Raw genomic sequence first — 22,114 nt, forward strand, 5'->3', positions numbered from 1 at the left:
CATTTAGTGATCGAATCATCATGTACGTCGACGTTGTCTTCTTTGGTGATAACACTTAGTTGATCCTTTCTCTTTTTTTTTTTTTTCACTTGCGTCGGTATTAACTATAGCTGCTTATACAAACGCTACACGCAATGTAAATTGCCAATACCTATGTATAAAACGCACAACTTGGCACATCTTCCAGAGGCGTTTTTTTGATGCTCCACAGCTCAAACCACCAAATGACAGCTGAATTTGCACTGCGGCCCGAGAGTGAATTCAGCAGTAGTAGGGCCATGCCACAGGACCGTCGTAGGTGCTGACATTACAACACTTGCGCAAATATTCTTTTGATAATAGTAAGTATGAAAAAAATAGATAAAAATGGAAATTATTTCGCATACTGCGTATTGCCTTAATCTATAAAATTCTGAAACTCCGAGAAAAAAAATTGAGCCACGAAAATATAAATTATGTGCACGTCCAATGCATATTGTAAAATGAATTCTGGAATTTTGCGCGCCAGAACCCATGATTGGATTGTGAGGCACGCCGTGGTGGAGTACTTCAGATTAATTTTGACCGCCTGAAGTTTAACGTGCACCTAAGTCTAAGTACACGAGTCTTTTTGGATTCCGCTCGCATCGCAATACAGTCGCCGTGGTCGTGCTCGAACCCGCGACCTCGTACTCAGCCACGCAGCCCTATGCCACTGACCTACCGGGGCGTGTCGCCAATCTTGAAATTTACGTGAGGTAAAGCATTCGGGAAGCAGCTACTTAAATTGATGCAATGCGTACAATTGTCTACAATTGCCTTGCAACGTGTAATAACTTGCAGTGTTTATGCACCGCAGAAGTTATAACTTAAATGTAATGCAATGTCTATGCGCTACACTGTTCACAAGCTGTACCGAAATGCTAGCATTAAATCCGGTTGATGAACAGTCTGAGACATAAGCGGCGTTTACATGAATGTGTTAAGTGGCACATCGCACCACACTTCAAGCAAATCGCATCCATTTAGGACGTTGGTAACGAGCTGGGAAAGTGAATCGCATTAAGATGACATGTGAGTATAGTTCGAGACGGGGTAAGTCTCCTCATGCCAGGTGTGTACAAGATAACCAGAAAATGTACTTAAGGTGAGTTACTAAAGACCACGCGAAAAGTATATTTCAGTAGACTAATAAATACAGAATTCAGAGATGCATCTGAGACAGAGTACTATAGATACTCAATAAAAAAAGTATTTTGTTACTTCGACGGTGCTCACAAGATAACTTTTGTTCCGAAGTGTTAAACGAAAGTGAAGCGAACCGAAGTTTTACCAGAAAGATTTATTGGCTCGTAGAAGAAGCTGCTTTTCAATGTTGCCATCTGCCAACTTGCCCCTGCATTCTGTAAACATCTTCCCACTGATGCTGAAGGGGCACTCGACAGATGCGCGCGATGGCACGGCGACGTTGTTTAGTAAAAAACTTTGTTGAACCGCCGGGCTGGTATTTTTGTACAGCAGTGACGTCGATGGATTTACCCTGTAAATGCGATTACCGCACAAAGGACGCATCACACGTTTGTTCTCCCACAGGCTGAGGCTCTTTGAAGGACAATATTACCGTCGTGCTCAAATTGTGAGCACTGCTCTTCGTGGAGTACAATGGGAAGTTTCGCCATATTTGTCATTTCCCCCGTCAGAAGGCCTGAAACTTTCTGGCGTTCGCTTTCCTCAATCCATTGCATATTAAACCGAGGAACCAGCCCTCTTCCCACAGAGCGTCCGCCGATGCGACAAGCCCGTGGCACGCTGATACCGCACCTGACAACCATGAAGGGCATACCTTAAATACTGAGTACAAGGCACTCTGAAAAGTATTTCAGGTAGAGCATAAATACCAAGCTACCAAATTAGTTACATTATACGAAATTACTTTCCAAAGCATTTAAGATAAACCATATTGAGTAGTATTTAGGTTATGTACAAGCCTACCTCACGCTGTGCTCGCAAACGCTGGCGTATGCCATCGAGGGAGAGAGGAAAGAAGAGACTGCCGCCGGTGCGTAATTCCCTCCAGTCACTGGGGAAACTCACTCGCCGCAAACAATTTCCGGATAATTTCCAACAAAGGTGGGTGCGCCACCTGCAAGCGCTGCCGCGTAGTACTACCGTGATGCGCCAAACGCGGTAGGCCGCACTTTTGTCTTTCCTGAGGGCGACTGGCCTGTGTGAACGCATTTTACTTCTCAGGCCCTCCGCGTGCGTTGCGCGAGTTCACCGCATCTTCCCCCCCCCCCCCCCCTTCTTTTGCTATCTCATCTTTCCATTCTCATCTTTCTATCCCTGCCTTCTCTCTTTCTTTCCTCGTCCTCCTCCCTTTGCCGTCGAATTCATGTAAACTCGGCCAGGGCCGCAGGCATGTCACGAAGACCAAAGCGACACATGATGCTTGTCGACGAACGAATGGTGATGAGAGTTTTATGCGCTGCAGACTACGACACATATTTATAGAAAGATGGAGACATGAGACACGAGGAATGGAGAGGTTAACCGGAAGATAAATATCCAGCTTGCTACTTTGCAATGTGGAAGGGGTAAAGGAGGACGGAAAGGCAAAAAAAAAAAATAGAAGAAGCACACGGAGAGAGAGAGTACGAAATGCACAAGCACATACATAAATAGGAACGTGGGTATGCCAGAGTCGACATGTTGGGGCTTCGTGTGTCTTTCACGAATACTTTTTCTTGCCGCGTCGGAAGGCTGGCAGGGTTGTTTGTGACGATTGCGGCAGCGAGGAAACCATCGAACATGTTCTCTGTCGTTTTCCTCGCCACGGCACCCAGAGAGAGCCGCTCGCGACAGTGCCAGTGTGGTTCGTCGGTGTGAGTGGCCCCTTGTTAAGCAAATGAAAGGCCAGCCTATACGGTCCTCACACAAGTAGGCTACGAAAGTGCCAGTTAAGTTCATCTGCAGAAGCGACCTAGCGTGCATATTTAAAAGTACGTATTGAAGCATTCTGTGCGCATTGTGTCACATACGCATTTTAGGGGATTGACAAATAACCGGCACGCAGCCATCTGGCTCACTAAATGTGTGGCCTAGAGCGAGTGTCATTTTGCACGGGAAAGCGCAGCCAATGGGGCCGAGGTGGAGCCATGGTCATTAGTGTATAAAATGAGTGTATAAGAAAACTATTACCAAGAGGACTACAATGTTTTGGCATTCCCACACGTAAGCAGTCTTATGTGTCTCTGGCAATTTTTTTTTTAATACGGTCCAGGATTTCCACGCCAAATAAAATGCAACGCGGTACAACGAAAGCACACGATTCTCTCGACTCTTGCTCGTTGTCTTGGAAGACGCAGCTCACTGCACAGAGACTTCCATAAAACCATCGGCTCGGTATCCCCTCAATCAGCGACCGGGATTCAATTTCCGCCTCAGGGCATTGTCGATCAAAAATAAATAAATAAGCTTACGAATAAGGACAGCATAAACGTTCAGCCTGCGCAGCGAAGCGTGCTCTGTGTGGGCTCGGGCGGGGCTCGTACCCACAAGGCTCCTATACGCTCGGCCGCGACGCGATGCACAACCGTGAGTGCAGCGCACGCAAGAGCAAAGAGAACAGTGCGCGGAGTTTTCCTGCACGTCGCCCGCTTTGATGGCTCGTCGTCCGTCCTGTTTGTGCGCACTTCTTCGCACAAAGGCGCGCATTTCCCTAGAGGTCCCCGAAGGCCCAACGAGAGTGCAACTCTCCACTCGCTTCACTTCCTCTATTATTTATTTGGCTCCCTCCCGCACTTTGGATTCCGGCTTTCTCCGTTCGCTGCCGTGCCCCTGTGTTTTCTATGTTGAAGCGCAGTTTTCGCTTCGAATTTGTTTTCGTTCAGTTTTTTTTCTTTCTCTCTCACTCTCTTTGTGTAGTGCTCTTTTTTTTTTTTGCTGTTTCTCGTGAATTCTGCGCACGTATACATACGGCTTGACTTGGCATGGCTGTTAACTCGGTTGAAAACTACACGCTGGCCGTTGGCACTAGAGTTACCGCGCACTTCAGGTGGCTCTTCCTTGAGCTAGAGCGTCGGCTCGCACTTTAGCGCTGAGCACTTTGCCGTGTAAATCCGTGCACTTTCATCTCAGCTGAGCGATGACAAAGGAAATAAAGTTAAAGTTGAGAGCACTCGTTTTCTTTTACTCTCTCTTTATTTCTTTTGTCCTTATTTTATTATTTGCCGGCTGTCTGGGCGATTATTTGACTCTGGAATTACTTTCCAGTCCCAAAACAGTTCCGGGAAAGTTGCCTTCTAGAGGCTTGGTTGCTTCTGGAAAAGCAATCGAAGTAATATAACTGCTATGATATGACACTGCTTGTCGTTTAGTCAGGTTTAACTTCTACACAACAGAAACATTCGACACGGATCACATATATTTCCAATCATCTAAATTTTTCCACGTTAATAATGCTATGTAAAAGCCAAATGTTTCTACTATAATTATGAGTGTCCGAGTCAGATTGCATGGTTAAAGCTATGCCCTTGTCTTGGAAATAATCTGGGAATAACAGCACAATAAAGCTCGCTGTATTGATAATTTACGTTATGTACGAACAGAGAATTGTAAAAACATGTGAGAGAAGTATCAAAAATGTAGTTAAATATAGAATAGGAACTTCGTAAAACGCCCTTCAATTCCGCGAATTTATGCGCGAGTAATAGCAACAAAAACGAACACAAAAAGAAATTTTCGAGGTAATTGTTGTACTTATCTCTGAAATCATATGCAAGTTTCTATCAATGTCTTCACGAGTTGGAAGGTGAATGACTTTGCAATATTCAAAGCCCAGGCAATCGTAGTAAACTTCAACGCTGGCACAATCCTAATGCAACAGCAATGAGTGTGGGGAGTAATCACCTAGAAAGAATTTTCCGACAACGATTAAGTTTTTAATGAGTTCCTTACTTTTCGCATACTGCCGGGATCCTAATTTTTACTTCCATCGTCTCCCCCATCAAATCAAGAAGTTCTCGTTCTCCTTCATCGACTTTACTCTCGGAAGTCGTCAAATCAAGGAAATTACTTTCTCGCGTTTAGCCTCGCAAGAAAAATCGTGATTGCGCCCAATCTATTAAAATGCACTCCAGAATGAAAGTTGTATCCGTCGTCTAATCTTTTTCGTAACATCGAAGAAGAAAATTGGCGTTGAATTACCAAACAAATAAAAAAGCAATATAGTCATGAAATGCTTGTGGCAAAGGGCCTATCAAAAGAGCTTATTTGTGTATGTAACTTAGAAAGCGTTCCGCTCCCTACTTTTGATTGAAAAACTGAAAAGTAAGTGACAAGGAAATGTTCAATGGATTTTATAAAGTCAGAAACAAGCTTTTGATATGTCACATAGTTCCCAATCTGTTTCACAATCTGTTTCATTCAAAAGCTAAAATAAGTTTCGCTACTACCGACAGTGCCTTTTCACGTATATAAAAGGTGCCTTTTTTGCGCATTATTCAGATTTTGTTCAGGATACTCACGAGTACCAGTTGCATTAGCTCTGCACAGACTTGTACATAAAGAACTATATGCATATAATTACTTGTAATCAGTTATGTTTTTCGTAATTTTGTAATTTACAGATTACCTTGTTTTCTCGGTAACGCTCAATGTAATTCAACTACTTTTCTTAGTAAACAATCACATGTAATCGATTAAATTTTTCATGTAACAAGCTCTGATAGGTGATGCAGCTTTCAGCACCTAAATTTGGCAGGAACAACTACAGAGTCAAAAGGGAGAAGAACGTATGCATGAATCACCTCCTTCCCGCGATCATCTCTCGGTAGTGACGCCTAGATTATCTGAGCATGGTGGGCTTGCAGATTCGCACACTTCTCTTGGAAGCGCGACCTCCGAGCTTTTCTTTTATAATAAAATTCTTTTCACCTCTGCTGGAAGCACTTATAGGCGGCCTTCACAGTCGGTAAGAGCTGTTACCCAAGTCCTTGCTTAGCGTAGTCTGCGACATCTCGCATACAGACATAATTTTCGGCCGTTCAAATCGCATGTTTCTAGCTGTTTCTAACCGTTCCCAGTCTACAAAAAGTCTAACTCGTGGTCATTTTTGGCTGAGATTTCACTCAAACAAAGGCAGTTCCGTCCGTTTTAAGAAGCTGAAGCTAGCGCACAGCAAATTTGACCAAAGCTCCCGGTAGACGAAGAGGTAACATTACTCGTCATCTGCATTGCCGACGTTTCACAAGCACAACCACTCGTAAATTGTGGTGGTTGCAGTGAACATCGCCAGTGTCGTGTTTGCGGGCATGTTTAGGTGCAGTTCCGCAGTACCACACACTGTTGAACCTGCGTTTATTTACGCAGGTGTTGTTTCAATTAAAATAAGTGTCTGTAAGAACCGCCTGCTTCATATTTCATCGCTAAGAAAGATGGCACTGATTCATGTGTTTCTTTTCCGACCACGCCACAAAGGCTGTGAAAATAGTGCGTTTTAAACAAATGAATGCGGAGAAGAGAAAAATTGTCAAACATGACGGCACAGGCAACTGGCGATAACGTGTGATTACGCCCAGGCACATTTGCAAGCGAGGCTTGGGGTCTGGGAGGGAGAAAAACTGCATCCATAAAAACAGCCGCATTAAGAAGAATCTCGCGGATGAACAGAAAAAGTAATTGAATACGACTTGTTTGCTTCCCTCCGAGCATCATTTGTCTCTTTGTTCGAAGGGGGAGATAAAACATGATTTACAAATGGAGTCAGCCCCTGTTAGTCTGGGCGGTAAATCCGGTCTAATGCTAAAGCTTTATGCAAAGCGCAAGTCGGATTCGTCAGGCAGCTGTTTAGCCTGCTATCCATCCTGCTTTGGCGCTTGCGAATGTTTTCCTTGACATATTTTGCTTTTAAACGCGCTATTGTAGAATGCAGCGAAGAGTAGTAGCACCCGTATTACATACATTCATGGAGGCGCAGATTACGCGTCACACTATTAATTAGATTTTTGTGCGCAGTTTAAAGGCGAAAGCAATGTATTGAAGATAATGCTAACGGATAAAAATGTGATGCTATAAAGGTTAAAGCCATACTAAAGGCAATCATAAATGCAATGCACCACATTGTAAAGAGCCTACACTACCCTTCAGAACGTTCCTATACTTCATACGTTCTTTTTTTTTTCACCACTTAATATTTGATTTGACATTATTTACGGCGATATCACTAAACAACATGTCGGCGCAGCTAGACATCAGCTGCGTCTATGCCATGTCCATCGAGCCTTTCTTAAAACGTAGAAGCGTAATCCTACATAGAGCCTCTGAGGTATACGTAAATAAATAAATAAATAAATAAATAGTAATGAGGAATGGTTTGCTGACGGACGAAACCGCCACTCCCTCCCGTCGCCACAGAGCGCCTCTTGATGTTATTGCTCACGGGTTTATAGTCGTTTACACGAAAATCCTTCCAGAAGCAAGCACCACCTCAACAGCGTCTGCCACTGTCATATATTCCGGACCACTTAACTGCGTGCCTTTTACAATATGGCAAGTTTATTAGCACGTCATGAACTGGAGGTACCGCCAGACAGCCTACCAAGAAATGTTCGGTAATACTCACAGGCGCTTTCACTGCACGAAACCGCTATTCTCATCGTCCTCCTCGTCGTTGTTCTGGTATTTGTCCTCATTCTCGTGTCGCAGTCGTCGCCCTTGTTTAACTGCGACACAATGGTAAGTTTGGATACTGAAGAACCAGCTATCCCTAAATCACAGCCAAACACAAAGAAAACCTAGACAAGGGAACAATACCGACAGAAAAAATATAACCTTTCACAAGACACACACGGTAAATAAAGAGAGCATGCCAAAGTTACAAATATATATGCCTATCATGAGATAATCTTTTTTTTTAATTTATTCAAAATATTTGTCTTAATTCGCAAACATACCCCATAACAAGCGCAAGGAAACTTGTTTTGTGGACAACCATCATTCAGCTCAAGTTTGCTACCATATGCTGAGGTGTAGAACCTCAGTGTGAAACTTCACGAGTGAGCGCAGTTAGCGCACAATTTCTTTTACTTATTCATCTCTCATTAGCCCTTTTTTCCCCTTCACCCAGAGTAGGGTCGCAAACCGGGCGTAAGTCTGGTCAATCTTCTTGCCTTCCCGATCTGTACCTGCACAACTGCTATTGAACCGACGTTTTCGTTTGCTCCCGAGACGGCAGTGATGCAGCCATTCAAGAAAACTTTCTCTAACATGGCACGGATAAGCGTTACATTGGGCAAAATGGCAAGTGCACATAGTCCTACAACTAAGTTACACAAAACCACTACATAACTTAACAGTTAACGTAACTAAGTATCGTTAACCGTTCTTTATCATTATTACTATTATTTGTTTCTCTGGTGGGCAACGCCCGCATCTGATTACAATTTGAAACCACCCTTTTGACGGCCGTTTTGGGACTCGCTGCGATTGATGAGGCTGTGAGAAGGGGGCTGAATGCGCCAGTTTCGGTTAGGCAAGGCAGCATTACCCGGAAAACCGCCGCATCGGAACGCTGCAATCTGATATCACTTTGCTAAATGACCGTCTCGCTACGGCGATTATTCCGGGTCGCAACATTTGCCCGAAACGCGATGCGTGGCTCCGAGTTGAATCATAGAGCGCTATAGAAACGAAGAGGGAGACGAGAAAGGGAAAGGACGGTTCGTGTTCGTAAGGATTCGTCGTGTTCGCAGGAAGCACTCAGAAGATTACACGTTAATTATCATATGCACCGGAGAATCAGGGCAGGCTCAACTTTTCTTTTTTTCGAGCGTTCTTTACTAACTACTCGTTAATGAATTCAGCAGAAGCTGTCCATGTAATCACTCAGGCTGCAGTAAAAGCTTGAGAGTCACGTTTACCGTACGAGCACGCGAATATTCATTCGCGTATCGGTGGAACGTGATATCCGTCCCCCCCCCCCCCCCCCCCCTCCACATTACCACTTACTACTACTTGCATCTGCGTCTTGAAATTCACGAGCGGTATGACATCTCTTCATGCTGGAAATTTCTTTTAATAAGGGTACCATAGCAACATAAGAACACCCTGTAGAATTAAGGCGTATACCCAGTTATCAAGGTGAAAAACATATGTGCGAACACGAATCTTTAAATAGAAACAGCTTACTCTTATTCCGCGCACTCAAGGTCTGGTCATGACTAACCACTCACGTGAGTGAAACGTTAGAGAATAATTTGAAAGTCGCCTACCATAATTAACTTTGTCATACGGCTGCACACGGCGGTCGCTCTCACGTAGTCGGTTTGTTGTTTCGATTATATAAAAAGTTGGGGTGACCACTTAAGTAAATGCTGTCGTTAGGGCATATTCTCTGTATCGCACGACGTTCTAATGCACCGGTTTTCAGATTTTTTAATATTGTTGTTTTTTTAGGTAGGTGGTTATTTGCTTTCTACTTCATATAAACGTTAAGCGAAACCCTCGCCAGCCCTATACTTACAGCCATGTCCGAGATACTCCTCTTGTCTGCTAACGCAGTCAGTCTCGGCTAACGGGCATCAGAGTGCCGTCGAGTCACCGGATTGATTTTTAAACGTCGCAAATTTCGCGCACCCCAAATGGCTGAGAGTTACGACGTTATCAACCGCTGCCATTAGGACATTCCGCCTACTCCAAGGTCCGTTTCTACAACTGCGAGACGCTGCAAAAGCACAACAAACAGGCCTAGCGGTCGATCAAAAAAAAGGTAGAAAGCCTGGTGAGCCTTCCGTCAAATCGCGTGAACGGCGAAAAGGCGTCCCCAACGTCCGAAACAGCAACCAGACATCTGAGACGGAGATTTTATGTTATAAGCCAGCTTCGTGCGGTTTGGACGGCTGATGTGGCAGGGTGCCATTTGCTCTGCCGCTCCATTTTTGGACCATTGGGCAAAGCTAGTGATTTCATCTGGTGCTCGCTCACTCACTGTGGACCTTCTTTCCGCCTTTCGCTGTGCAGCGGAGTGTCAAGGAGTATAGCAAAATCAGGATATATTCAAGAAAATAAGAGAGTATTAAGAATCATGGAGCAAAAATCAAAGATCACAGTGCGCGCCAAGCCTTGGGGATGCTAAACCTCTTCGAAATGCTTCGTTCTACTCTATAGACACTAAAATACTGTGATCAAATTATCGTGTAACGAGCGTTGTCGCTCAGCCGCGGTCGGGTTATACAAGCACGCATTTAAATGCGTGCTTGATTACGTAATTACGTAATCGCGGCCGGTATTGGCATGCGAGTACGAAAGCAAAAATTGAAATGGTGTATAATACAGTGTTCTTAATATTTTACCCGCAGAAACACCCTTTTTATGTCTACACACAGAGCTCCCAAAAGACTTTCGATTTTGTCTGCTGAAACATCCCGCTAAGTTTAGCGGGTGACGACAGCAATAGGAGTTGCAATATATAGCCTGCAAATATATGGGACCCTACCGTATTATTTTGGCGACCAAGTTAACACGTTCATTGATCAATTACTTTCAAAGCTAAACAAATAAGAAAGATGATCTTGACATGATCGACATGATCTTGACGCACGAGGCACGTTTTAAATATTCGAACACATCAAGAACATCTACTTACAGTAAATTTCAGGACAAAGTACTTATTTTTCCTTGACAAGCTTGGTTGCCGAAAACGAATGAGACAATTTTCTGGGGTCTCGAACTGGAATTGCGCGACCTGCGTTAAGTACTTCTGCGTATTCTTATTATTTCGGTCTCTAAATACAAGCAAAAAAAAATACGAAGCAGAATCGTTATTCGAAATTGATTACTATAGTCGCTCAAGCAGAATTTTAGGGGGTGACCATCTTATGAAAATGAAAGGCAAGACCTCTGCACAGCTCTCAATCAGCTAGATGGAAAGCCGTTCACCTTGAACAAGATCTTGGGATCATGGCCTCGCATATCACAGCTACAAAAGGCCACAAAAGCGCTGCTGCGATATTTGAAAGCGACCGGATTGAGTCAGCGTCTGTGATCCGGACTGAGTGACCGACTGATATCTCCAGTGGACTTTCTCTCTCTCTTTTTTTTAAATCTTTCCGTCCCCCTTTCCCTTTCCCCAGTGTAGGGTAGCCAACCGGGCTCAGTCCTGGTTAACCTCCCTACCTTTCATTCATCATTTTCTCTCTCTCTCTTAGGGGGTGACAATTTATTCTTAAGATATCGCGAGCGGAGCTATTGCGTTGCTAATCGAGCGCATACAACAGGATCGTGAGGCAGGCACTTCAGCAGAATGTCGCTGATGAATAGAAGTTATTCCTCTTCGAAGAGGCACAACCGTGAACTCCGGCGAATCGAGAAACCACGTGTTGGGGTATAGCTCAATTTCCTAAGCACTTTCGTTATTGAATAAACACGTCAAGAGCTTCCAGTTTTATGTTGTTCAGTCTTCCGTTATCTTCATCTCAAATTTCGTACCCTTTTTCCCTTCCCCGGTACAGGCTAGCCAACCGGAGATATCCTCTGGTTAACTTCTCGTCTTTCCTTTAATGTGTACGTATAAGTACTCGAGTACTTTACCGCCTACTCATCCAGGCTATTGTAAGAAGGGCGCTATAGTATATGCTGCCCCGCGCTCAAGTGCAGAATGTGCTTCCCCCAATTCAAAGCTGTATGCATGAGTCGTACGTTGCTTAATTTTTTTTTACGCAGTTCTAGAATTTCTAGGCCATTCTTATCAGTTGTACAAAGTGTGGGGGAAGGAATCTGAAGTGATCGTCAAGCGTGATGCGTAAGCGAAGGACTGCTAGCGCAAAAAAAAATATCATCACATTAAGCTGCCTTACAGCGCTTGGGAGCTGCATCATTTTCTTTTTTATCTCTTCGTATCACTTCCAAATCTCTGAAACTATAGCCCAGCATAATCACATTCTTACAATCCCAGTCTTCATAATCTTATAATTTTCGTAGCCTGATGAACGGATGGCGTTTTATTCGGCAGAGGAGCATGCACGTTTATTGATGCACCGCTATTTGTAACCAACTTCGCTACAATGTCAGTTTAGTAACATTAACCACAGATAGAAGCTGGCACAAAGGCACTAGCAACAAAACCTGCCCTCCCTCAAGAAGCATTTTGTCAAGCCGCTTGTCTCGATTTTCCTTTCTTGTTTTGCCCCTGAGCAAGGCCGCACAATGAAATGCCGTGCAATCACATCTCTCGCTAAGGATGATTTATGCAAAGATGACAAAAAGTTGCAGACGAAAACAAGTTCTTCGCCTCGACATGCTGCATAATATACCGATGACAAGGATATTTACCTCTAACTGGAAAACGAAAAGTCCCACTGAACAAAGAGTACCGATACGCGGAAAGATGACTGCATAATAAAGCAGTTCTTTTCAGTGCTTCCCAAACTGCTCTCAGTGGGACCCTATCGGCTTCATCTGCGTTTGTTTTGTTGAATTATAAAACAGTTTCCCCGAGAAAACTCGTAACTGGCCCGTCGCCAGAGTCGTAACTGCCACACCGTTCTCACGTTAACAGATTTACTGACATTGAAATAGGAAAGCAGCCGGAAAAGGCACTGAAACCAGTGGTGCAAGAAGTAGTTAAAGTAATAAGATTCATCTTTCAAGAAAAAAAAAAGAGAAAAGTGGAGATCGAGGCAGTAGTTTTGAGGTGCGTAAGGCGCCTCTGGGCACGTCACCAGGCATTTGCTCGTAACTGAGAGTGCATTGACCGCACTTCTATATATTGCATTTGAAATGCGTATCGTAGAGTAAGAATTCTTCTGCAATATGTCTCGAGCAAAGCTTTCACCTCCTGTTCGCAGACCTGCAATATGTTTTCCCAATCTTTTTCTGACAGACCCATTACGGGATCCAGAAGAAAGAACAGACCATAGGTATAGAATGAACTGGTGATCATGTGCTATTCGTGCCAGTCTCACCGTCTTCGTACATCTTGAAAACTTACGAAAGACTGCTTTGTTACCGAAGTTTACTGCCAGCAGGGAAACACCTGGTGAACGGGCGAAGCAGGTGCAAAGCAACGCATAGCAGCGAAACGGCAAAGCGCTGGCGTATGAGATAAGTGTAGGCATTACACTGTGGCCTCGAGTTGGCTAGATAACAAGCAAACCCGATCGCAAGCTCAAGCGTTTTGCAGCGCAGCCTGTGCAATGCAACATCCCCAGGGCACGCAATGCACCCACACCACTTCCAGCTTCCACTAAAGCAGTGCATAAAATCCTACGAGTAGACGAGTAGGATGCTGTAGTGATTCCATATATGAAGCGACCGCACCTACTATTCGCTGATCCGTTCTGAGATGAACTTAACGCCGAGGCAAGTTTATTCGCAGAATGTCCAACAAATATTTTTATACTCCAACTTTGGCTTGACAAATTTCTGGTTTAAGCTCAAAAAACTTAACGCTAAGCCCATAGTAGTGTTTTTGTTATGCTGGAGCAAAGCTGCAGTTGTGGATAGTTTATAAAATCAATTATTACAGAATCACTATACGAATTATTTTGTACCCGAATAACAGTTCATTGTTTGTTGTTTCTTGTGCGTGCATGTGTGCGTGTCTGTGTATGAGTGTGTAGATGTAATTTCCACGGACAGAAATAAAGGTAAGCAAGTTTTAAATTATCTTGATATGGAATACTGCTTAGGCTTTGTGAGGTTATCAACAGCATATAAATAAGCAGCGACGAAACTTTGCTTCCACATTAACACAATACTGGCTGCCTGAAAGGAGGAAGCGCCAATTTGTACAACAATAGCTTTGCATGACATCACCTGGCTTTAACAACAGAACGTTTTGTCTAGCATTCAAGATTGTTGAAAAACTGCTTTCTTACTATTAAATGTTCTGTGATTAAAATGTGCTTGATTAAGACCGGTGAAGAAAATTACTTTTGCTGCATGATCACCGCTGTATCTTGAGTCTGACGCAAAATGTATATGGTCTGTAAAAATTTAAGAATGAGCCTATACTTCTCAAACGAAGAAATGCTCCTGCCTGTTACCAATAAACGCTTAACGGATATGAATGAACTTTGTTGCACTTAGGAGCATAAACTAAATTACACCGAGCGATGAACGCACGATCTTAATGGTTTCAAGTATTTTTAATTGTCATTAATAAATTTTAATAAAGTTTAGACAAACCTTTAACTATGCACCAAGAACGTATATCTCAGTTTCGCAAACTACTGCATCTGTTAGGCCGCATGGAGCGAATGAAAATTATAAATTAGTTTACGTCTATATTGCAAAAAGTGCTTCTCACAATTAACCGGTACGTTACAATGCTCCCAACTGACGCAGTACAGAAAACTATGATTGTGTTTTTAGCACTTATTACGCCTCCACCTTGCAATTCTGAGTATTTCTGAATTGTCTCTTTACTTTCGCAATTCTTTGTAAAAGTACACTCATGACCTCACTCAAAAATCTACAGCCGACAATCATCATATCACGTTTTTCTTTTTTTGCTTCTAAATGCGATTAACTCTAACAGAACTAACACGGCAAAAAAATTCCTTCATTTCAATGCACCAAGATCGGAGCTCCCAAAGCATAAGCTTCCTCTTAAGTACATATAAATGCATAGATATTATGCAGTTTTCAGCAGCAATATAATGATATTGCTTTGGTGCTGCTGATACGAAAAATTAATGACAAAAGAAAAAGATATTTCGGTTTCGTTAAAATCCGGAATTGTTGGCTATAGCGATGAAAGTTTCTCATTGTAAAGGTTGTTTTCAAGACAAATACAACATTGATATTCTGAGGTGGGAAATATCGACGAAATTGTAGAACGTGTGAGGTTTAACGAATAATCTTTACTTAAGCAGAAACATACTAAGCACAAGGAGCCTGCAGTCTAAATTGGGCCGCAGGCCCTTGAGCCTCAAAAATAGCGCAGGCCTATGGCCAACAGACATTACGAAGGCATTAAAATGCGGCTCTCCAGAGGTTTCTGGAAGGAAGTACTATAGTCGGAAATTATTGATTGCAGTATGCATCATTCGATGTAAACTGCCTGCGTTTTATTTGAACTTTGTGTGCGTGTGCGTGTGTGCGTGTGTGCGTGTGCGTGTGTGCGTGTGTGCGTGTGTGCGTGTGCGTGTGTGCGTGTGCGTGTGTGCGTGTGCGCGTGTGCGTGTGTGCGTGTGCGTGTGCGTGTGCGCGCGTGTGCGCGCGTGTGCGCGCGCGTGTGCGCGTGCGCGCGCGCGTGTGTGTGTGCGCGCGCGCGTGTGTGTGTGCGCGCGCGCGTGTGTGTGTGCGCGCGCGCGCGCGCGTGTGCGTGTGCGTGTGCGTGTGCGTGTGTGTGTGTGTGTGTGTGTGTGTGTGTTCCTGTGCCTCAATTCATGCGCCTTTCTGTGACCTGACCGTGTTTTTTGTACAAACTGGGATACATAGCGCAAGAATGACACAGAGACAAGCAGGAACACGGGACGAGCGCTACGAGTGTTTTTTGTCTTCAGTGTGCCAATGAGAGCTGATATAACGTTCCACTGTAATTAAGTTTGCTTTAGTGCATTTATATCACTTGAATTCATAGTTGACATTCTTTCTTCTTGTCATCTTTCAGTGCCGGCTTGTTATTTCCTTTTCAGTATCTACGCATTCTATGTGAAAAACTCGCTGGCACCGCTCATGCGTCAACGCCTTCTAAATATCACGTGCACAGTAAGTAAATCATAGCTTCTACAACAGGTTTTCTTTTCAAATTGCCACATTGTGACATAAATTCCGTTTTTAATTTTTTTTCTGTAATAATATAATAATAGTTCTTTAAAGCGGGGATATAATGTTTCTTACTGTGTGTTCTTGAAAGCGAGCAATGTTTCACACATTGAGTAGTAGCCGTGCGTTTGGTCATTTTCCGATAAGCCACGTTTTCTGCATAGCATGCCGTATATCGCTGAGTTTGTTTCATTCAGCATTCTCGCGCTTTCTGATCCTTAATTGTGTTACCTTTCATTTTCTTGCACTGTGTATGCATCAAACATCAAACAATATTTATATTCTTTTTTACGAGACATGCGCAGATTCTTCAAGCACGAAATGCGAACGCACGGGGTCGTTAGGTTTAGTTTCGAATATGGTACATAGCGTTAACAAAACCATGGTACCTTACGCATAGAAATTGCCCTCGGAAACAAACAGATTTAGGAACAACGGCATTAGCAAGAAAATATTGTTTCACTGGGCAATCTTGCAAAACCCCAAATTTTGTCAGTGCATCGTATTGGTCGAACACGCCATCATTAGCTGTGCCGCTTCGCCTGCAGCTCCATGCTTGGGCTACAAGCATGTAGTAGAAAGAAAACTTTCGTTACGTATGTAGTCTCCAGATCTTTAATCGCGACTGCACAACAATGCCGGTAACTAAATACCGTATTCTTTATTATGTGCGCCATTCTGTGGCGGCATGCAATCAGCCTACGTCTGCTCCTTTCTTTATTTCCCTTTTTCTTCTTTTTTTTTCTTTCCTCAATTGCGCTGAATCGCAATGTCGTATTCGATGTATACGCTTGAATACCGTCAAAAACAGAAAGTGAGGCCATTCTCGGAAATACAGCTTCCTCGAAGCGATTAAGTTGTGCGGCAAACGCACCCTTCTGCATATACGAACGGCATGTGTTTAGTGCTGCAGTAAATATAGGGTTTGCTTTCGCCCTTTACACCGTTTTAGAGTGTCTCAAAGCTTAGCCCAATATTGGTTTCACAGACCAAAGAATATTTCGGACTCTCTTATCATTAGCGTTTAGTATACCCCGGGAGTACTATACTCACTTTGTGCTGAGCCTATATAGTATAGCTAGTCATACGGGATGCGGGTTGCCGATCGCCTGAACAACCAGTTCAAATGAAAACGGTAGGAGGATGTTTCTTTCTACACATTACTGCGATGCGGGAAAGTAAGGTTTCAAGTGCCGTTCTCGTATTTTTTTTTTCTTTTTTAGTGAGTCATGAACACGCTCACACATGACTCGAGAGCTATTGAGGCGCGCTACCGTTGCCACACTAGAGTTGCTATCGTCTTTGAAAGTAAAGAAGCAAATAAAAAAAACACTTACAATTAATGCAAACAATACGAGTGCTTAGTCTTTCATTCCTCGAACATTTCTTTTTTAGCAAGTTTTGATACAAACGCACCTCCGCCTTTTTAGACGGAATACTTCAAAACATGGAAATCACTTGCACGACAATTCTCAGTCTTCACTTTGATAATAAGTTTCAAGATTATTCACACGATGACCTTACCACGATTTAAAAATTGGCACTTGTCGTTAATCTATAACAATCGTTCACTTAGCGCGGAGATCCTGATTTCTATTAATGTCGAAGACCACTGCGTCGTAAGCATAATTTTGTGCAATATCCTTTACTGTTTTCTTTTTCCCTTTCTTTTCTTTTTTAAGTCAGACAAAAATATGCTTTCAGTTCCTCGCAGCAGGCTACTAAACCGAAGCCTAACTGTGTAAACACAAACAAGAAGATACTTTTTTGCGCGAACAGGTACTTGGAACGTCACAATCTCTTTCTCCGAAACGAATCAGAAAAGAAAAACGTGTTTACGCTTGGCCACCTTATTTTGAACTTTTCATCTTTACACTGCCTGCGCATGTAGCTGAAATAAGCTGCTCCATTCGTAAAATCACGCGAGCGTGCCGTCATTTCATAACTGGCAGCACCATTAGTGAAGTTTTGAATGTGCCGCCGCCCATAGGCAGGCATCTTAATCACCCATTCGTGAACGTCTGAGAGACAGAGAGAGAAGTTACAAGGGAAAGGCAGAGGGGTTAACCAGGCTGAGCCGGTAGGCTACGCTGCTCTGGGGAAGCGGGAAACGGGATTGACAGAAGAGAAGGAAGAAAGAAGGTCACAGTTTCCCGTTACGCACACAAGCGTGCACCACGGAGTCAGTCACAGGCGGTCGTGCAGGCTTGTACATTTCAAGAAACGCGCCAGCGCCTTTGTGACCTTGCACATAGCAGACTCACGAGGCCACGGGTCCAAGATCTCCTCTTTGAAAGGACGGTCGTCCAACTGCCCCAAAGCTGTACGAAGGACACTCCTCTCGTCTTCGTATGTCGGGCAGTCACACAGAATATGTTTGGTTGTTTCTTCGACACCACATCTGCTGCAATTGAAACTGTCCGCCATTCCAGTTGGGAATGGGTAGGAGTTTGTGAAAGGAACACCCCCTCGCCAGCGGCACAGCAGCGTTTCTTCTCATCGGTTATAACGAGGTAAATGTGCAATGCCATATGTGGGTCCATGGCATATAGGCGCCGGTTGGCGAACTCCCGCATGTTCCATTTTCTTACAGCAATAATATGGGCATGACCACTGAGGTGCCGTGCTGCATCCGTTCTCGACAATGGTATCGAGGTGCTTTCACATACATCATGTGCCTCCAGGGCAGCTTTGTCGGCACTTTCATTGCCAGCAATGTTACATTGCACGGGTAGCTACTGAAACACATTGTCGTGGCCTCCGTCCATCGCTTGATGGTAGAGTAATCGTATCTCTGCTACCAATTATTCATCTGATGTGTGGCGCAGAGATGATAAGAGCGATTGCAGAGCTGCCTTTGAATCACAGAATACAGCCCAGTGATTTCGTAGTTGTTGCTGCACTTATAGCACTGTGCTACGGAGGGAGGAAAGTTTGGATCCTGTTCATGTATTCACGTGGCTGATCTTGAACTTCTTGCCGATTGAAATCGACGCAAAGACTACCGCACCAGTAGAGCCGGTTAGAGTCTATAAAAGCCATCTGTATAAACGTGAATTCGATTGGAGTATGAATCATGCAGTAGATTAAGTGGCTTGATTCAGGGCGCAAGTTGGCAAGTCCGACTTCTTTCCAGCTCCTGGAATGGAAAGCCGCACTTATGGCTTCCGGAGACACGGAAGAGAGGATCGGTACGAAGCTACAATAACCGAAAGAAGTTGCATCTGGTATAGTTTCCAAGAGAGGAGAAAGTTCAGACAGGAGTCGGGAAAGGTAACGAAGATGATTTCTAAGTGCGTCTATGACGATATATTTACTGATGGGATGTTCCTTGGCGATGGCAATTGTTGCGGCTGTTGAAGCGCATCGCGGTAGATCCAGACATGTTCTAAAATTGCTGACGGTCGCATAGTTCTGAGGTGGTGGGAGACCTTTATATAATCGCTGAAATAAAGAAGCACTTGAAAGGCCGGCGGTCTTGCTGCTGTTGCTGTTGTTGGTGTTGTTTATCATACTGGTGTGTGAACGGAAATACGAGCGATATTAATAACCTGTTGCTTCCGTTGTATTGATTCCGGAGTGTGCTTCCACAATAAGATTTATTTAACTCCTTGCAGCCTGAATAACAGCACGTGTACCATTTGGTTTCTTTTTAGGCCCTTGCGCGTAGCTTCCATGACGCCTTCGAGAATTTGTGCAAAATAAATTTATGCGGTTCTCCCGTAATTATTCCCAGGTTATGCGAGCAGTAATAAACTGGTTCAAACCATCTGAATCATTATTTTTCAGCTCATAAATTGAACCGGAACGAAAGCCGGGACGAGAAGAGTTTCAGTTCGACACCCTGCTCGGCAGAGAGGCCTATTGGAGGTGGAATAGTAGAATGGCCTGCGAGCACGCCACTCTCAAACGACGTTTGCGTGCTCTTCCAACAACAAGAGCATCAAATGAAAACTCAAACACTAATATAGAGAAAAATCACCGGTACTCAAAAAAGCAGCAGTTAAAATGTCTCTTTCTTCTAGGTATATAAAGGTGAAGCGAAACGCAACTGTTTCAACAGATGGAACTCGCAAACTGCGCTTGAAACGAAGCGGACTTGCATCGGCAACGAGAATTCCATCTGTTTGGAGAAAAGACAAACGAAATCACTGTGAGCGAAAAGAAAATACTTCGCTATTCGATTACATTCTGTGTTCTCGGAAGGTTCTTTCTTTCTTCGCATTGCGAATGTCTTGTTTTGATTTACCCGCAGGCACAATAACGGGGCGTCAAATCTCGTCTCCGCAACCGCAAGCTTGCCGATAGTGAGCTGTATACTTCTCATTCCGAAAGACTATTGCGAGTTCGAAAACAGCGCAAATTGAAGTCAGAAATGCAAATAGACATATAAATACATATAAGGTTGATTCATCGTAACAAAAAATCAGAGGTTCGATTGTGGACGCCTATAACATTATGCCGCCATTTTTATTTAAGGCAAGAAAGGAAAGTTGCATACGTTGGGAGACCATTCGCCATGGGGAGATTCAGCAAGACCGCGCGGGATAAAAGCGCCGGTATCTGGCATGCGTCTTTAAATAGAAAGCATATTGGATAATACAATGTAAGTTTATTCCATGCCCGTCTGGTATAGAAGTCAAATACTCCCACAATCTTCTTCCAGTTGGCATTGAACCAAAATCTCAAATGCACTTGCTGGTAGATGTATTTACTAGATGGATGTGCTACCTACTTCCATCGACGACACTCAAACCACCCGGCTAAGATCATCTTACATAATAAGAGTCCGTCCGTCCGTCCGTCCGTCCGCCTGCGTGCGTGCGTGGTAGTATGATTGAGCGTGCGATAGTCAAGGCTTGCAGGCCACGCAAAAGAAGTTAATATCCTTTTATCTTTGATAGTTTTATATCGTCCAGAATTGTTTTCTCTAGTGGTTCAGTCGTTTTCCAAACTTAGGTTCGGCAGATGCATTGCCAGTCACAAAAAAGGCGAAAGTAAGCTTAATAAGTTCTCAAAATCAAGAAACAAGTCGTACATTGCTCGCAAAACTGACGCGACGCCTTGTCGAATGGCGAAGAGAGCCTGGCACAAATGTGCCTAGCTTCCCACGGGCCCGTCGACCTCCCGGCCATTTGCGACCTCGGAGCATATTTTTCGCGCGCACGCATTCAGCGGACACACCGTTCCTTCGCACTCTGGACGCGAGGAGGAACGAATACTCCGCCCAACGCTATTAAAGAACCCAGAAGGCAATGGAGAGGGCTTGCCTTTCAAGCGCTTGCGAAAGCTTATACATCTGCCGGCTCGCAGATGCCTCTTCGAGGCGCCTAGTGCCTTTTACGCCCATCAGTATAACGCACTACTGGGCCATTCCCGCCCTCGCTGTAGACACATGCGGCCACCAATCCTTGTTTTAAAACCCAATCTTGGCTACCACTTTCCATGTACTGCGTTCCTTTCTCCGAAAGGCCACTTTTCTATCCTTTGTACCTCCTTGTCACGTGATCTATTTCTCCGTCTAGCTATAGGCTTGTGCAAGCAGCTCCTCCCCCTATTAATTTATTTGCTGAAACAACACACACACAAAAATGGGCGCTCGTGCGCGCTGCCTATTCAAACAAATGGCCGTCATAAATTGGGTTCGGCTAATAGAACTACGGCGGGCACCCGCCGGAGAATGTGGTAACCCCCCCTCCACCCTCCCCGCTACTTGATATAGGAGCTCCTGGTTGGGAAGGCACACAGTGTAATTCTTGGGGCTTGGAAGTTGGCAGCGTAAACAGGCGATCACTAAAGGGGATTAGTGAAGCAAGAAAATGTTTTACACCGAGAGAGATTGCAAATGCGAATGCATTTCTTTAGCTACTTATTTTCTACTATCGAACCAGGTGTCGAAGTGAAACCTGGGTAAAAAAAGTCGTTTAATTTAACAGACGCAAAGGCATGCGTAAAAGACGCAAGGACATGCCCCATTGATATTTCTCGTTCTTTCCCGCATATGAACCATACCACCATGTGTCATTTTCGGTGCAAGCATATTTCTCTAAGCAAGCATCCCGACACTATATTCATGAACCTCACAGACAGTGAAAGCGGCTCACATAATTGAAAATTTAGAACGAAGCAAGCACGTACCATAAATGTTGGGGACCACTTTTCTTTTCCTCTATCCTGTATAAGGCGAAATAGTCATGTTTTCTACAATAAATCCTTGGTTCAGTTAGTCAATGTTTGGCTGGAGCTCTTCGTGCTGCCTTCATAACACATAGGCTTGAAGAAAACTTGAAGACATGCCTTACTCTGATATAGGTTTTTACTTGTCAGGACTCAAGAACGCTAACATTCTTCAGTCAAACCTAAATTC

General features: G+C 44.0%; 1 protein-coding gene across 1 annotated transcript in view; it reads right to left on the bottom strand.

Annotated features, from left to right (window-relative positions):
• The window catches only part of LOC126531446 (thrombospondin type-1 domain-containing protein 7B-like), an 834,929-nt gene that overhangs the window by 690,555 nt on the left and 122,260 nt on the right, over positions 1–22,114 (bottom strand). The window contains exon 3 of the mRNA XM_072288436.1: positions 7,601–7,700. The gene's annotated coding sequence lies outside the window, so the exon portion shown is untranslated. The remainder of the gene's footprint in view (positions 1–7,600; positions 7,701–22,114) is intronic.

Source organism: Dermacentor andersoni, chromosome 5 (genome assembly GCF_023375885.2).
Source record: "Dermacentor andersoni chromosome 5, qqDerAnde1_hic_scaffold, whole genome shotgun sequence".
Classification (NCBI taxonomy): domain Eukaryota; kingdom Metazoa; phylum Arthropoda; class Arachnida; order Ixodida; family Ixodidae; genus Dermacentor; species Dermacentor andersoni.